The 14156-nt window shown below is 44.4% G+C and overlaps 1 protein-coding gene across 2 annotated transcripts in view; it reads right to left on the reverse strand.

The window, feature by feature from the left end:
- Positions 1-14156, reverse strand: part of LBHD2 (LBH domain containing 2) — a 58182-nt gene that overhangs the window by 15137 nt on the left and 28889 nt on the right. The gene's annotated exons all lie outside the window — the stretch shown is intronic.

The raw sequence follows: 14156 nt of genomic DNA on the forward strand, positions 1-14156 counted from the left end.
TGGCAGAAGTGACAAAGCTGGAAGAATGGGCATAATGAACCTAAGATAAAAAGAGAACGAGAGGAAGCAGGCGGCTCCACACTGAAAATTCTACAAAATTCTAAAAGAAAATGCAAGACAAATTTGTATATATGGTAGATAGACCTATGCAGTTGCTGATGCTCGGCTTTCCTTCTACAACCATGAAATCTGCCACTGTTTCTCCTCTGAGGAATCTTACTCAAAATGCAATATTCAACTCATTTGGTGAAAAAATCTGACTAAGGCGTGAACCTATGTAGCTTTCACTGTTATTTCAACTCAGGATCAGTAACTATGGATAATATGAGACCTAGAAGGTTTACTATATTTACCAGAAAGAAAGATGTCTTGCTTTGTCAAATATTTTTTTTTATTTAATACTCAGGGGTCATCTTAGATTTGCTGCAAATATGGCAAATGTTCCATTTTGGGGGAGGGAGGGTGGGGGGAAGTGTTCAGATTCATCTTTTTTTAGTAAATACATTAAAAGTAAATCTGAGTTATGTCATCCTCATAATAAACAAAGGCAGCATTGTGATCCATTTCTGTTGAAAGTGGGATTTCTTGAATTTACTGAGAATTTTATTTCATTTTTAATATTTACGACTAGAATAGCTCTCCTACCAGTTAACACTTTAAAGTCACACAAAACACTTTCTTCTGAAAATGCATAAAGTAACATCAAGGCAGAAAGAAAAACTTAGGAAAAAGACTTAAACAAACATTATCAAACAGAGGTAATGAATAAGTATAAACAGACACTAAAGTTCCCACTTCAGAAGTAGAGTTCCAGCCTCTAGCATGATCCTTCTTTATTAGAATGCCCAGAGACACAGTTAGAAACAGAAAAGGGACTGCGGCTGTGAATGTTTTCATCTGACTGGAAAAAAGGCAAAAGTGGGAGAGACCAAATAAGATACTGGGGGTGAGGAAGGTGGTAGAGATTTTAATATCACCAGATTGCCTTCTGGGAGAGGGATATTGGTAAATGGCTCAGCCCACAATGCTACCCATTTTCTCAAAGAACCTATGACTTGCTCCTCAAATTATAACTATCCAAACTAAGTTTACTGAAAAAAGTAGATAACCTAAGAAAGGTTATCTGAAACCTAAAAGATGGCATAGATATTTGCATGTTCACTAATAGGAGTGCCTGCAGATTTTACTCCGCTAGTCATTGCCAACTACAGTGGCCATTGAACCAGTGCTGTCCGAAGACATTTCTACAGTAATGTGGCCAGCATGGCATTGCGGAGCACTGTTTCCTTCCAACCGAAGTGGTACCTATTTATCTACTAGCATTTGCATGCTTTTGACCTGCTAGATGAACAGGCGCTAGGTGAAGATGGGCGATCACCTTGTCGCATGATACTTCGGTCTCGAACCCGGGCTGTTGGCTTTCCAGCTGGCCAGCCCAGCATTTTAACCACTGAGCCACTGCACTGCCCATATTCATGAATGAGATTGGAAAAAAACCCTCCCTTCTTCAGATGGTATTCTAATAGAATAGAAGCTCTTTCTTCCCCAAATATTGCTGGCTCTTCTGTTTATGAAACTAAATTCTTTCATACCTTCTTCAGTTTCTCCCAATAGAACCTGCCTAATCTAACCTGAGTTTGTCCTGCACAAATTCACAAATCCCCTTGCTTTTCTGACCAATTTCCAGTCCAAAACAAAAAGCAAAGAGATTGTCTCTTTTCTTACTCTAGTTTTCTTTAAGATGGATGAAGAGCTTCATAGTGCGATGCAAACTTGGAGATGGAAATGAATGCTGTATTTTATTTGGGCAATAAAGGACCACCTCTCAATAGAGCCTTGGTGGAGCAGTGGGCTAATGCCTCCTTAAGTAACACCAGCTGCCTGCAATTATTGCAGGTTCGCATCCCACCAGGCTCAAGGTTGACTCAGCCTTCCATCCTTCCGAGGTAGGTAAAATGAGGACCCAGATTGTTGGGGGCAATAAGCTGACTTTGTAATAATGCCGCTTGGGGGGGGGAAAGCCCTAATAAGCAGGCATATACATAGAATGAAGGCTATTGCTAAGCACATTGATTTGTGCTTAGATTGTAAGCTGCCCTGAGTCTTCAGAGAAGGGCGGGATATAAATGGGATTAAAATAAAAAAAATAGTTTCTCTCAAGGCTAGAGCTCAACAAGAGTTTGCGTTGAGGTGCACAGATTTTATGATTCTCCTGACAGACAAGAGAAAGGGAGAAGTTGAGAATCACATGAGAGATTATTGAAAGATCAACCTTACAGATAAAACCATAACTTTTTATAACTTGGGACTTATGGACAGCCAACTAGAAGAGAATTATGAAAGATTTATTTTGAATATGGTAACTGCAGCAAGATTATTATAGGCACAAAAATGGAAAAATTCTGGAATTGAAATGGTTTGTAAAGATTATGGAACTGGTGTCAGGCAGATAGAGTTTGATTAAACACTCTGCCCATTAGACCACAGCTTCCCTCCAGCTATCATGTTGCTTATTAATAGCCATCAAACAAGCCACTGTACACACACACACACACACACACACACACACACACACACACATAAATGTTTGTACTAGTAAAAGGACTTAAAAAATTATGAAAGATAGTAAACATCAGGGTCCAACACAGGGTCCAGACTATCCTTTCCCACTCAAGGAATCTTTAATAAAAATATTTTATGCCAGCCATAGCCATTTCTCTAGCGTTGAAAAAGGTGTCTTTATTGAAATGAATAGCAGTAGTGTGCAAGTCGCATGCCTTACAGTAACTTGGATCATAGCCACAGAAGTTTAACAAACCTTCTTATTTAGGTTTTAACAAACCTTTCAGTCATAATGTAGAATAGTAGATTAATCAGGCAATGATTTCATTCAAAAATAACAATTAGGAAAGAAATGTCCCTTATCTTTCAGTACTGATTTTCTGAAAAGATCCTGGATCATTACAATTAAATAGATTCTAATGCTCCACAATTACCTCTGTATTTACCAGCCAACTCTGTTTTCATAGAATATAGAACATAGAATCATATTATTTGTTATTATAAATCTGTATAAAACTTGGCTTTTATTCTGTTCCAGAATTCAACTGAAATCTCTAGGCATTTTTATCCTTCTTGTCTTCCTGCTTTGTCCAATTTGCTTATATTTATGGTAATAATAAATTGAGATATAATGTCTAAATGAGGAATGATAAAATATATTGCTTAAAAAGAATAGAAAGTCTTTTTGTCCTCTAAACCACTGTTCATGATACTAACATCCATTTAAATGCTTGAACCAGGCCATTCTTACATTGTTTTAGAAGCAAAATTGTATCCATTGCAAAAATAATTATAGTAATAAAGCGCAATCTGTCAGACAAGACTGTATTGCCCAGAGGATTTAATGTATGATTTCCTTCCTTCCTTCCTTCCTTCCTTCCTTCCTTCCTTCCTTCCTTCCTTCCTTCCTTCCTTCCTTCCTTCCTTCCTTCCTTCCTTCCTTCCTTCTTATATAAGTCTAAAAATCAAGTTTTAATCAGATCCATACAACAATTAATATGATACTGAGATAAAACAGTTTTAAATATAGGAAGCTATCTTAATCAAAGTTAGATCTATTAATCAATACTGATTGCTTGGGATTTATCTCCCACAGATGCCTACTTATCTGGAGCAAATGTGTAATATAGCATTTTATCCAGATATTGTAATATCTAGTTCATATATGTGATATAGTTCACTTGCCAACATATTATTATGTTTTTGTTTTTTTAATTTGTATGTTTAGTTTTTCAAGCTATATTTAGATTGCTGTTTCTCTATTGTGTTATGTGTATTTCAAGCTAAGATCTACTAATTTACCAATGAGAATACTAATTGGAATTACAGAACTTGTTTGCAACATTTTCCCCCTGACTGAACCATTGGTCCAGATGAGTGAACAGGCTGGCTGAAAAACAGCCTTTGAATTCCTGGATTCCCAAGACAACAGCCTGGATTCCAAATTAACCAGAACATTTTGAAGACTTCCTGTAATCACCCAAACCTATTTTCCAGACACAATATTTCTCCAATATAATATTTGCACAATGGAACCAATGCAAAACTCTGAGCAAAATATGGAGCTGTCCTGAAGTCTAGATTCTTATAGCCATAGCCAACTGTTCATCTAACTTCTGCATTTTATAGTTCCCATATAAACATATAACTTGTATACAATTTTTTATTTTGCTATATGAACAGAAGAAAATTATACTGGATACAAGTACTGTATAATCCATTTAGGTCAACTAGATCCTACCACAAGCATAACCAAAAAGGCAGTGTCATTCTGTTGTTTTCCCCAGTGGTTAATTTTTAGTGCCATTGTGGTACTGTAGTTTTATAACCCCGTGAATTGATTCCTAAAATGATAGCTATCATCACATCATGTGGCATTGCATTTCATTTGTTTATGCCATGCTTTGCAACTATGAAGTTATTCCTGCTATCTGGATAGGAAGATCTATTCCAGAATATTTTTAACAGTAGATTCAGCTAGCTGTATACAGTGGCTTTTTAATGGAGAATAAAATATATGATTACCTCCAGCATTACCCTGCCTACCACAACTTAGTCATTCATAATATCACTTGAAGTGCTGTTCTCAATTCCAGGAACATTTGATCTTTCAGTATGGTGACAAATCACCACTCCTCTGACTCACAGCTTAGATGCCTCGAGCTAATAATTCCTCTCTATATAATGTGCATATAGTTTCATATAATATCCTACCAATTGCTTTACAGAAAGGGATGGAGACATGTAGCATATCTCGTTGAGAGGTTATAAGTTTGGAGCAATAACTGAAACTTGCACACTGTCACAAGTAAATATTAAATATTGTTCAGATTATCCAAGATAAGGAAAAACAACAACAAAACAACAACTACACTATTTCATACATTCATTTGCTTATTCTCCAACTTGTCATATGCCCTGGAACAGTTCGTGTTTTGTAGAGTGTTTTTTTTTAAAAAAAGGAATGTATTTCAAAGCCAGTCAAAAGGTTAATCCTTGACATACAGTATCCAGGTAAGATTAGAAAAGATTCCTATCTAAATGCCTGAAGAATCTTCACATGTACTGTAACTTTTACTATCTCAGGTGATCTTCAGGAGTGGGGGTGGGGTCGGGAAATGCTAAAAAATTTCAAACCCATACAATTATGTGTCCACATAAACTAGGTTTTTTCAATTTTCTGCTTTCTAATAATAATTGATATGCCACTTGACTCCCAGTGACTTTGTGTGACCTAATTTACCCTAAATAAATGGAAAGCTATTCCCGTGTCTTGTTCAGTGGATTATGATAGGCAGGAGCGGACAATTGATCCTTATTACAAGTCCCATTGTCTTATATATAAAGCAAAGAAAGATGATAGATAGATAGACAGACAGATATAATTTAAACATTAAGCAATTTTAATGGTAATTTTAAACAACTTTTAAAATATTAAAAATAAACTTAAGATTTGCACCAATAGAAGGACTTCAATTAACCAACATTTTACATTTTGTCCAAACTTAATAAAAAGGCCAGATCTTGAAGTTGGCTAATGTTTGATTATCAAAGATTTTCCGATTTGGCTATTATGATTTACAAAGGGAGGAAGAAAGGGAACTCTATGAGCAAAAGCCACATATCTGGACTTTTTTAGTGACTTTCTGAATGTGGACAACAAGTCACATATAACAGCAGTATTCAAGGAGCTCAAGACAATAGATACCAATGTTATCACAATTTCTTCCTATACCACATTTTTAGGTTAGGTAAAATAATTCAAGATATACCTGCCATTCTCATGGTGGAATATGATTTCATAGAATAATAGGGTTGGAAGAAGGCATTTAAACCATCAATTGTAATCTCATGGGGTGTATAGAAATCCAAAGTTAAAAAAAGAATCCCAGATTGTTGGCTCTCTACCTTCCATTTCATTACATCCAGGAAAGGAAATTTCTAGGTAATTAGTTCCACTGTTGAACTCAATCAGAATAGACCGTGAAGGGAAGTTAGAGGTCTTTGAGTCCAGCCCCCTGCTCAAGCAGGAGAACCTATACCATTTCAGACAAGTGACTGTCCAGCCTCTTCTTAAAAACCTCCAGGGATGGAGTGCCCACAATTTCTGGAGGCAAGCTGTTCCACTGGTTAACTGTCCTCACTGTTAGGAGATTTCTCCTTAGTTCCAGGTTGCTTCTCTCCTTGATTAGCTTCCATCCATCGTTTCCTGTATTCCCTTCTGGTGTTTTGCAAAATAAATTGACTTCCTCTTCTTTGTGGCAGTCCCTCAAATACTGGAATACTACTATCATGTCATCCCGAGTCCTTGTTTTCTCTAGACTATCATACTCATTCCTGCAACCATTCTTCATATATTTTAGCAACTTCTCTTGTTATTAGGAATTCTTTTTCCAAATAATCAAAATCTGTCTTCCTGTAGCTTCATGAGTCCATGTTCTGATAGAAACAGGAGCATTTAGGCTACTTAATCCTAACCTTGATCTTCTTCATCCCATTTGAATACTCTTTCCTCTCTAATGCAATGGCTCTTAAGGCACAACAAGATTAATCTGACGTTGGGTCTAATAGTATGGCAGTTTTTATGTACTGTTGATTCAAAACATCCTGTGCAGTTGCACTCTCAGTTCTTTACATTTTTGGCAGAAATATTCTCTTTCTTTCCTAGTAGCCAAGCCAGGAAATGTTAATGGCAGAGAAAGAGAGAGAGAGAGAGAGAGAGAGAGAGAGAGAGAGAGAGAGAGAGAGAGAGAGAGAGAGAGAGAGAGAGAGAGAGAGAATCGTCAAAGAGAGAAGGAAAAAGAGGAGAGAGGAGAGAAAGAAAAGGGCAGTGGACAAAACTCATTTCTGCTTAACGATGGTGCTTTTGAATTCCACACTGATATCAAGGAAAAACATTGGTGTCTTTGCCATGTTACGTGATCCACCAAAGAGAAATGCACTCATGTATGCAGATCTTTCTGAAAACCACCTACTGCTTTTCGGATTTAAGTATTTTCTTTTTTCTTCTCTCCGGTTCTCCACCCCCCCCTTCTCCTAAGCAACTGAAGAAAGCAAGATATGTCAGAGACTACAAATCAGACAATTCCATCCTGTTCTTTCTTTCCAGGAGCCAAGGTTGCCTCTTCCCACCCACGCTCTACTACTTGAGCTATTAGGCTGCTCCACAGGGTTAGAGCTGCTTTCCTCTTCACATATGTAAAGATTAGTTATAGGGAGGTTATTTTCTTCTCAAAGGCAACAAAATAGACAGAGTCCAGAAGATTCAGACATGTGTGAAAGGTGGTTCAAGAGAAAAAAAGGTATGGAAAGGTGTTTTTTTTTAATAAAACCATTTCTGCACTTATGTTCCACTCTTCTGGAGTCTGAAAATACCTCCAGGTAATACAGTATCATATTTTCAGCTGCAGAGAAAAACAGGAGAGGCTTTCTTTTTTAATACTTCATAAATACAAATCTAGCAACTACACACCTCATAGCAGTACCTGATTTCTTTCTCTATTTCGCTCTCAAAAAACATAAGTCTTACATATGTCCAATAATCTTTAATAGGGCAATTTTTTACTGCATTCTTTTCAAAAGTTACACTTTCCATTTGAAAAGTAAACCAACTTATATTACAAAAACCCATTGTTTTGGAAGTTCCAAGTATGTAGTCGAACAACATATACTGTGATCTAGATCTGACTAAGTCAGCAGAATTAACAATTCATTCTTCAGTCTTTCACTCTGCAAAACTGGGACCATGGCACAGGTCTTCAGAATGAGGATCTACTCTAGAATTTGTTTAAATAAAATATGTTCTTAGGTCTAATATTTTAATTTTAATATTGTTTAAAATTCTTTAACATAACTATGTTTGTGACTAAATGGAGGACTAAAGTACAATAATAATATTTAATAGGTAGAATTATGAGTGCTGTAACATAATCACTGGATTGCTTGGTTTTGATTTGGTTGAAAAGATCAATATTGTTGTGAAACAGTCAAAGAAGGAAGATCACAGAACATATTTACTGAATGATGAAATTTATTTATGATTTGTTGTTGTTAGTTGCGAAGTTGTGTCTGACCCATTGTGACCCCATGGACAATGTTCCTACAGGCCTTCTTGTCCTCTACCATCTTCTGGAGTCCATTTAAGCTCACGCCTACTGCTTCAGTGACTCCATCCAGCCACTTCATTCTCTGTTGTCCCCTTCTTCTATTGCCCTCAATCTTTCCCAGCATTAGGCTCTTCTCCAGTGAGTCCTTCCTTCTCATTAGGTGGCCAAAGTATTTGAGTTTCAACTTCAGGATCTGGTCTTCTATATTACAGTAAATTCAACATGGCGGACGTGCGGGCGGTCGTGTGAGGCTTAGCTCTGCAGGTCCGAGAAGATAGGCGTCTTAGGAGCCCCTCAGGGTTTTTTCCTCTATGCCCTGGGTTGGGGGAAGTGTAGCGGCGATGATGCTGGCAGTTGGTCAAATCTTCTGCTAACTTCGCCGGCATTCCGCTGGGCTGCCGGTTTGTTACTTGCCGAGCTGGTTGTTGCGGAGTTACCTGCTATGTCGGGCGGTCCTTTCGGCTTCTTCGGCGGCGTTTGGAGTTCCCGGCGGCCGGCGGCGGCGGTGTTTCGGCGGCGACGGAGCTGTTTGCAAGCTGCTTTGGCCCGTTCTTTCTGGTCGGTCTGCCTCTGCTTCTGCCTGTATCGACGACGCTTTTGGTCCACCTTAATGGCGACAACGACGGTGGCGGCGGCGGCGTTGTTCCCGGGCCATTTTCTGGCCACTTTATCATCGACCGCGGTGGTCTGGCCTGCTTCTGCCGGACCGTTTGTCCCGCTACTGCCTGGGCCTTTTTGGCCCGCTTTCCATCGGCGGTGGCGGTGGCTTTCCCCGGATTGTTTGCGGCTTCGGCGGTGTTCCGGTGGTAACGGTGATCTCAAACCTCGTCCGGAGAGCAGGAGATTCAAGCAACCGAGACGAAAGCTGAGTTTCCAAAACGGTTTAATAAGCAAAAACAAACGATCTTCAAACGGAACAAAGCCAGCGTTGGCTGCTACCCGCATCCAACGCTGTTAAATACACATTGCATGTATACACCCACGCCCCACCCAACCGCACCCACTTCCGCCCATCCCCTACTTAACTCCCGTTTCTCCCAAACACCTTCTTTTGCGACACGCCCTGCCACCCGGCACCCTCTACCTCCCAGGTGAGTCTCCTCGCGAACGCTCGCCCCATCGCCGCTAGTCACCACCCCCACCCCCGTCCCTGAACCCGGCACCTTCCCTCCTGTCGAGAACACACCTCTGCCCTGCTGCCCGGCCCCCCCTCGCAAGCCTGGCAAGCCCCCAGTCCTTTCTTGTCGTAAACGGGCTCCGCTGCCGAAGGCCCCGCCCGCCAGCGCCGCAAGGGCCGAGTCACTATTCGGTTTGGGCCCATGGTCCTGCGAGGCCACCATAGCCGGCAGGACGAGGCTGAGCCCAGGACCCTGTGAGGCCACTGTAGCCGGCAGGGCGGGGCCGGGTCGCACGACGCGCGTGCGCACTGTCGGGGCTTCAGCCGGCTCGGCGGTCATGTGTGGAGGCCGTTGTCGCAGCTGTTGGGCGTTCTCCTGTTCCAGGCCGCCAGACACTCTCCCGGCCCGAGCAGGAGAAGGAGGAACAGAGGTAACCGGCGCCGGTGAGTGTCGCGCCCGTGGCGCCGCTGGGCGTCGAGCCCGCGGGGCGTGACAGGTGATGGCGGTGGCGGCGGCCATAGCGGTGCAGCGGTAGCGGCTCCGAGGATTCAGCGGTGGTGCTATGGCCGGTTCGCCTGTTCCCCGGTTTGTTCTGCCTGTTGCAGATGGGTTGGCACCCCCATTGTTCCTGGTGGTCCCGAAGGTTCCTGGGTTAGCCGGTTGACTCCGGTGGAGCCCAGTGGAGCCTTGTGGACCCAGGTCATTCCGAAGGACCCTGGAAGACCGGCGCTCCCCAGCACACTCGTTGTGATCTGGTTGGTGTTTCTGGATTTTGAGGGGGCTCCGGGGAACTTAATGGACTTGGGGGAGTCAATCTTTGTCGACCACAGTCTGGAAGGCCCTAATAATTATAGAACTGAGGGCCCATGGAGTGGTGGTCAGTTACAACCTCCAGGAATGGCGGAGCAGCGGGGGACTTGGCCGTTTGCAGACTTGACTATGATGGTTTGTTATCTGGTTTTATTTCTGCCTTTACAATCGACTGTGCATCGCCCTTTACACAATATCCCCAAAGGATTCAGAGAACTCTGGGTATTAGCCCTCGTGAGAGGGTGGCTTGAACTTACATCTGTTGCCCCTAGAGGTGAGAGCTCTATGGGGCATGCTATACCCAGAGCGGTTGCTCCAGACCACCATCCCCCTGAGAACTGGCTCTGCGGCCGTCGTGAGAGGACGGTGGTGGGCCTGCCCGGGGGGTTTACCCAGATGAGTGGCAGCGGCTGGACGGAGGCCTGGGACACCTATCTACCCTCTGAACAGATCCTCCTTACGGACTATTATCTATGGACTGCCTTCTATCCGGACTGCTTCTTATGCCTTCCTTTAAATATTCTTCCACGGACTTGTTCGCCCTCAGGGGTGCTCCCCCTTCCTGGGTGCGACCCGCCTTTCTAGCCAATTATAACCTCGAAGAAGGGCCCATTTATTGGGACCCTGAGAGTTGGCTGGGCACGGGTAGGGGCCTTCGACGTAGACCTAACAAGAGGCCCCTGATTATTTTCTTGTCCAAATTTTTTAGGGGGTTAGGGAGGCGGGAGGGTTCTTTTGGTTGTTTGGACAAGGGGGGCGGTCCAACAACCTCTGTTCAGGCCAGTGCCGATGTAGATCACAGGGGGGAGGAGCGGGGGTCGGTTGCCTCCGGGGCCTCAGGGCTGGTCGTGGGGTTACCCATTCCCACGACATCAGGGAATGGCAGCAGATGTAGGAGCAGAGGGCCGTATCGATCTCAGGGAAGGCCTCTCCGCTGCTTACAAGCGGTGGGGCACTCCGACCCTCTGGCTCGGCTCCAAGGTCCCGGGAGTGAGGGTGTGCAGCCTCCTGAGCTCCGGCTGGTGTACTTGAATGCCAGGTCTGTCGCTAATAAGGCTCCTCTCGTCCGCGACTTGGTCAAGGGTGAGCAGGCGGACCTGGCTTGCATCACGGAGACTTGGTTGGGCCCAGAGGGTGGGATTCCTCTGGTTGACATTTGCCCACCAGGTTTCTGGGTGCTACACCGGCCTCGGGCTCAGGGTAGGGGTGGGGGTGTGGCTGTTGTTATGAGGGAGACCTTGTGTCCGCGGGAGGCCACCCTTCCCCAGATAGTCGGGTGTGAGTCTCTCTTTTTGAGATGCGGTCCTGGTGCGCAGTTGGGCTTGCTGCTGGTGTACCTTTCGCCTAGTCACGCAGCAGCAGCCCTGCCTGAGCTTCTCGATGTCCTCTCTGGGTTGGTGGTTGAGTTCCCGAAACTTATAGTTTTGGGGGACTTCAACCTACCATCTCTGGGAGGATCATCTGAGTTGGCTCGGGAGTTCATGGCTTCCATGACGGCCATGGACCTGACGCAAGTAATTTTGGGACCGACTCATGAGGGAGGCCACACCCTTGACTTAGTTTTCTTATCTGGACGGTGGTTAGATGATCTTGGTGGGGGCTCCCCAATTGTTATGCCCCTGTCATGGACCGATCATCATCTCCTGCGGCTGGTCTTCCGTTTTGCCACCCCCCGCCGTGGGTGTGTGGAACCTATTAAATGGTACCGCCCCAGACTCTTAATGGATCCCCAGAGGTTCCAGGCGGCGCTGGGGTCCCCACCTGCCTCCCTTGCTCACAGCTCGGCAGATGCCTTAGTGGAAGCCTGGGAAAGGGCAGCCACTGAGGCTCTTGACCGAGTTGTTCCCCTGCGGCCCCTGATCCCGTCGAGCCCCATGGTTTTCCGTGGAGCTCCGGGAGATGAAGCGTCGGAGACGGGGCCTAGAGAGCGATTGGAGATCCAGCCGATCCGAATCCGATCGATTGCGACTAAGAACCTATACTAGGTCTTATCTCGCTGCGATAAGGGAGGCGAGGTCTAACCACTTCGCCACCCTTATCGCGTCCGCAGATAATCGCCCGGCCGCCCTGTTTAGGGTGACTCACTCCCTCCTAAATCAGGAGGTGAGGGAGGATCCCTTGCAGGGACGTGCCGAGGAGTTTAAACAGCATCTGTCGGACAAAATCGCTCGGATTCGGACCGGTCTGGACTCTGACTGGGCAGAGTCTGGCGATCAGGACACGGGCAGTCTTTTCGATACCACCTGGGATGAGTTTGATTCTGTGACTCCGGAGGAAGTGGACAGGATCATGGGGAGGCTGAGCACCACCACATGTTTATTGGACCCGTGCCCTTCCTGGCTGGTTTATGCAGCTAGGGAGAGGACACGCAGCTGGTTCCAGGCAGTTATATCGGCTTCTTTGAACGAGGGTAGCTTCCCCGCCGTCTTGAAAGAGGCGGTGGTGAGGCCCCTCCTCAAGAAGCCTGCCTTGGACCCAGCTGTATTGAATAACTTTCGTCCTGTCTCCAACCTTCGCTTTCTTGCGAAGGTTGTTGAGAGTGTGGTGGCACATCAGCTCCCTCTGGTCCTGGATGAAGCGGATTATCTAGACCCATACCAATCGGGTTTCAGGCCCGGGCACAGCACGGAGACGGCATTGGTCGCGCTGGTGAATGATCTCTGGAGGGCTCGGGACAGGGGGCATTCCTCTGTTCTGGTCCTATTAGACCTCTCAGCGGCTTTCAATACCATCGACCATGGTATCTTGCTGCGGCGTCTCAGGGGATTAGGAGTGGGAGGCACGGTCTAACAGTGGTTCTCCTCCTATCTCCAGGGACGTTCGCAGTCGGTATTGGCAGGAGGGCAGAGGTCGACCGCGAGGTCTCTCGTTTGTGGAGTTCCTCAGGGGTCAGTCCTCTCGCCTCTCCTGTTCAACATCTACATGAAACCGCTGGGTGAGATCATTCGTGGCTTTGGAGTTGGGTATCATCAGTATGCTGATGATACCCAACTTTTCCTTTTGACCCCAAACCACCCCAGTGATGCCCTCAACGTGATGTCCCGTTGCCTGGAGGTGGTTTGGGTCTGGATGGGGAGGAACAGACTTCAACTCAACCCCGACAAGACTGAGTGGCTTTGCATACCTTCATCCCGGGTTTATTCGGACATTCCACCTCTTGCTATGGGGGGTGAACTATTACCCCCCGTAGATAGGGCTCGCAACTTGGGAGTCCTCCTAGATTCACGGCTCACCCTGGAAGACCATATAGGAGCTGTGACTAGGGGGGCTTTTGCCCAGGTTCGCCTGGTGCACCAGTTGCGGCCCTATCTGAGCCGGGATGATTTATGCACGGTCACTCACGCGCTCGTGGCCTCTCGTCTGGACAAATTACAGGATACTAATTAAATACTGTAAAATTTAATTGTATTTTAAAATAGTATAGTATATTTTTAAATATGATATAAAATTGTTAAGTATTGAATTTATTCTAAAATTAACCTTATTTATTATAACATTGATTCAAAATTAAAATGCATGATGAATGCTGCTGCAAAATTCAACTTAGATATATGTAAAAGAATTTGTGCAACTGATTCTTATTGCAGATGAACAGTCTATTGTAACATGCTCCAGTCTAAGAGAATAACAGAATTGGAAGGGACCTTGGAGGTCATCTAGTCCAACCCCCTGCTCAAGCAGGATACCCTATACCATTTCAGACAAATGACTGTCCAATCTCTTCTTTAAAACCTCCAATATTGGAGCACCCACAACCTCTGCAGGCAAGATTCTGAATGTGTAGAGGGTGCAAACTGTTGTACAGTACTCTTAATTTCACAAGGTTAGCAAAACAATGTTTAGGATCATCTAACACAGATTAGAACCCTACATAGAAAAAGAGATGCCACATATTCAAGCCAGCTTTAGAAAAGGCCAAAGAACAGAACATTGTTTCTGATGCATGCTAGACAATTAAGAAAAAGTAGCAAAAAGAAGTAACTGTGTGCTTCATCATAGGAAAGCCTTTTGTGGAATGTGCTCAGAAAAATGGGAAACCTGGAACATCTCATTGTCTTAA

The sequence above is a fragment of the Vipera ursinii genome (assembly GCF_947247035.1).
Source record: "Vipera ursinii genome assembly, chromosome: 1".
Taxonomy (NCBI): Eukaryota; Metazoa; Chordata; class Lepidosauria; order Squamata; family Viperidae; genus Vipera; species Vipera ursinii.